Genomic DNA, 4,297 nt, shown 5'->3' on the forward strand with positions numbered 1-4,297 from the left:
TCTGGCCCAGGAGTGTGAAGATGAACGGAAAGGCACTGGAGCAACGAACCACCCTTGCTGTCTCTGCCTGGCCGGTTCCCCTCTCTCCACTGGGATTCTCTGCCTCTAACCCTATTACAGGGGCTGAGTCACTGGCTTACTTACTGGTGCTCTTCCATGCCATGCCTAGGAGGGGTGCATCACTTGAGTGGGTTGAGTCACTGACGTGGTCTTCCTGTCTGGGTTGGCGACCCCCCTTGGGTTGTGCCGTGGCAGAGATCTTTGTGGGCTATACTCGGCCTTGTCTCAGGATGGTAAGTTGGTGGTTGAAGTATCCCTCTAGTGGTGTGGGGGCTGTGCTTTGGCAAAGTGGGTGGGGTTATATCCTGCCTGTTTGGCCCTGTCTGGGGGTATTATCGGATGTGTCTCCTGACCCCTCCTGTCTCAGCATCCAGTATTTATGCTGCAGTAGTTTATGTGTCGGGGAGCTAGGGTCAGTCTGTTATATCTGGAGTATTTCTCCTGTCTTATCCAGTGTCCTGTGTGAATTTAAGTATACTCTCTCTAATTCTCTTTCTTTCTTTCTTTCTCTTGGAGGACCTGAGCCCTAGGACCATGCCTCAGGACTACCTGGGATGATGACTCCTTGTTGTCCCCAGTCCACCTGGCCGTGCTGCTGCTCCAGTTTCAACTGTTCTGCCTGCGGCTATGGAAACCTGACCGCTTCACTGTGATTACTATTATTTGACCATGCTGGTCATTTATGAACATTTGAACATCTTGGCAATGTTCTGTTATAATCTCCACCCGGCACAGCCAGAAGAGGACTGGCCACCTCTCATAGCCTGGTTCCTCTCTAGGTTTCTTCCTAGGTTTTGGCCTTTCTATGGAGTTTTTCCTAGCCACCGTGCTTCTACACCTGCATTGCTTGCTGTTTGGGGTTTTAGGCTGAATTTCTGTACAGCACTTTGATATATCAGCTGATGTAAGAAGGTCTATATAAATACATTTGATTTGATCATCATAAATCAATTCGACAATCTACTGGCAAATCCTTTTTAATCCTTGTCATATGAAGAGAAACAATTAGATAAAAGGTATCGGTGCTTATTGGCCATTGGACATAAGCACTACACAACAAGTTGGAAATCGCAAATTCAACGAGTGGTTTGGAAGGAATCAGTGACAGTGGCTGTGTGGTCCCAAATATGGGGTTAGGGGGCTCTTTTCCAAGTTTAAAATGATAAACATTCAACATTGACTGTGCTGTCAATGAAGAATGATTTGTGCCGCACACAAAACAACTATTAACTTGACTTCAGTGAGTTCAAGACAACTGGGAAGTCAGGAATAAATGAGCTCCGACTGGGAAAATACGTTTTGAACGGTCATCTAACTCGGACTTGTAAATCCTGCCTCCAGTTGTTTTGAAAGCACCATAAATTCAGAGGTGAGTCCAAAAGTGTATGTGCCAGGGAGATATGTATACTGTAGCTAAGATAGTAACAGTAAGTGTATATTGTGTAGTAAGAGTTTACATTTTTATTTAACTAGGCAAGTCAGTTAAGAACAAATTCTTATTTTCAATGACAGCCTAGGAACATTAGGTTAACTGCCTTGTTCAGGGGCAGAACGGCAGATTTTTACCTTGTCAGCTTGATCTTGCAACCTTTGAGTTACTAGTCCAATGCTCTTACCACTAGGCTACCTTCTGCCCCGTTATGTTAGTAGCTCATGTGCCTCACCCTAATAATTTGGTCTATTTACCCCCCTTAAATTTCACCTACTGTTCTGACTGTTCTACTGTAGCCTATAACCTGTTTTAGAGAAATGTAATCATTGAATATTAAAAGAGCTTTCATTGTCTGCTTATATGCCCCCTTTATTTATCCTATGGTTCTGACTTGGTGTACAGGGAGAATGCTGTAAGAACGGCCCATGTTCTGAATTCTGATGCTGTACATTTCAAAAGTGCTAAACAAATAGTTATATTGACTAACGTTATGTCCGTCCTAGCTCGATCATTAATGTCTTAATTTAAATTACGGATTGCCTCTTATCCGCTTGTTTATCTTATCCATAGTTTGTACATCTCAATTGTCAGTAGAAACCACATTTGTTTAAGCAAGTCAGCTGTATCAGCTATGTTTTTTTTAAAGGCAGTAAATGAGGCTGAATGAACTGTTTCGCTGCCAGACAAGGCTCCACTGATAGTCAGTTGTAGCAGTGGTAAGATGTTGGGACTGCTGTTGGAATAGCTTTATGTAGGCCTGAACAGTTTGTGGGCACCGTTTGTCACCTTTATAGTGCAATTCATGTATTGTTTAATGTTGTGTTGTGTAGTGGCTTGGCTGGCATGCATTCCACTTTTGTTTTCTTGCCCCACTAAGATTTACATGATAATGGTGGAAACTCCTTCCACCAGGTTAACCTATGCCAGATAATCGAATCCCCTCATTAGAAGTTGGATCCAAACAAAAGTCACATAGGTTGAGTAGGATTCTGTTTTCACATGCAAAAGTGATTGCTTTTGATTAAAACACTTGGTATGCCTTCCCAAAGAAAACTAGTTAGAAAATGCAAACATATTTTATGGCAAAGAGATGTATGTTTCTGAAACGATGCATCATGCTGCCAACCTGACCAAGCTGCGTAGATTAGGCTACTGTTCAGTTTTTGCCCATCACGTCATGGGCCATAGACCTGTGCACTGCGACTCAGGTTAATAGAACTCCCTCCTTGAGCGGATGTTCGTGGGGCCGGAACACAGTTATAAATAATGAGTACACTGTGAATTGACCGCAATAATCCAAAACAGAATCATTTTAAACCATGATTACGATCACATATGCCTGTATTTATGTGTGAGAATACTTGGGAACAGTTTTTTGCCTGTATACATTGAATATGAATTGTTCGTCCAACATCCCTGTGTTTGGCTTTGTTGGTTTAGCCCAGGTTTGTGGAGGGAAACATTTCTATTCAAGCAGACTGGTCTGTCTCATGTGAATGGAACAGTGACTGTTTGCGCTGTCCTCCTTGTGTGGCTGTCACGTTCTGACCATAGTTATTTTGTGTTTTCTTTGTTTTAGTGTTGGTCAGGACGTGAGCTGAGTGGGCATTCTATGTTGTGTGTCTAGTTTTCCCGTTTCTATGTTTGGCCTGATATGGTTCTCAATGAGGCAGGTGTTAGTCATTGTCTCTGATTGGGAACCATATTTAGGTAGCCTGTTTTGTGTTGGGTTTTGTGGGTGGTTGTCTTCGTGCGTCTGCACCAGACAGAACTGTTTCGGTTTTTCACATTTTGTTGTTTTGTAGTGTTCACGTTTATTGGCTTTAATTAAACATGAACACTAACCACGCTGCGCTTTGGTCCAATCCTTCATTCACAGAAGAAAGCCGTTACAGTGGCAGTCAATTTGAACATTTCATTTTGGCCTGATTTTGTCTAAATTAGTGTCAAGTATATGAATGTATATTTTTTTTGTCAAGTGTAAATGAGCACCCCATTGCTTTTGCAACTTTGCCCTTGAAGTTCTCCTTTGGACACCAGGTCCCTGTAAATTCTTAATAGAGCAAAGAAATGAACATTTTCTTCCTCTTCATGCTGCTGGGTTGGACAGTGAGGTAGTGACAGTTGCTACAGTAACTTGCTGATCCGGAACCATTTCATGTACCAGAATGATGCTATTGGTGAAGAGACTCTCCTTTACCGTTAAGGCTACAGGCTCTACCAACAAAATACACTATCACTCTGGTACCCTGTAAAACATGATCTGTATCTTACACAGAGTCAAACGTATATGGTTGCTGTTCCTACAAGGACCTGTACATTGCTAAACATGAACCAATAGCCAGCAAAGTAAGACAGGTAAGGGGGGGCTCATTTTGGAAGTGTGCTGCTTAATTGACTGTTACATATGGAGCAGGCCTTCACTGACTTGGACATAAGTTAGTGGCACTGATATTTGGTAGTCTGGGCCACATATAGACTGACAGTACCTTGGCTTCCAGATTGCAGGCCTGCCTAAAACTAAAGCAAAGTAACTAGTGAGGTACTGCTCCGTTTCAGCTGTGATGGGCAGCCTAGCTGTATGGATAAGAATGTGCATTTTGTATGCTTAGTGTCCATGTATCCAAGACCTTTGAATCCTTCTTGATGTAATGCAATTTATTGTTCAAAAAATGATTTAATRTTTGTGTGATAGTAATACTGAACAAGAGTTATGTTCATGCTATTTAATGCAGATCAACCACCTCAGTTCAGAAAAAAAGTATTTTGAAGAAATGCTTTAGTAAACAAAGTATTATATCACAA

This window comes from Salvelinus sp. IW2-2015, unplaced genomic scaffold (assembly GCF_002910315.2).
Source record: "Salvelinus sp. IW2-2015 unplaced genomic scaffold, ASM291031v2 Un_scaffold3226, whole genome shotgun sequence".
Taxonomy (NCBI): domain Eukaryota; kingdom Metazoa; phylum Chordata; class Actinopteri; order Salmoniformes; family Salmonidae; genus Salvelinus; species Salvelinus sp. IW2-2015.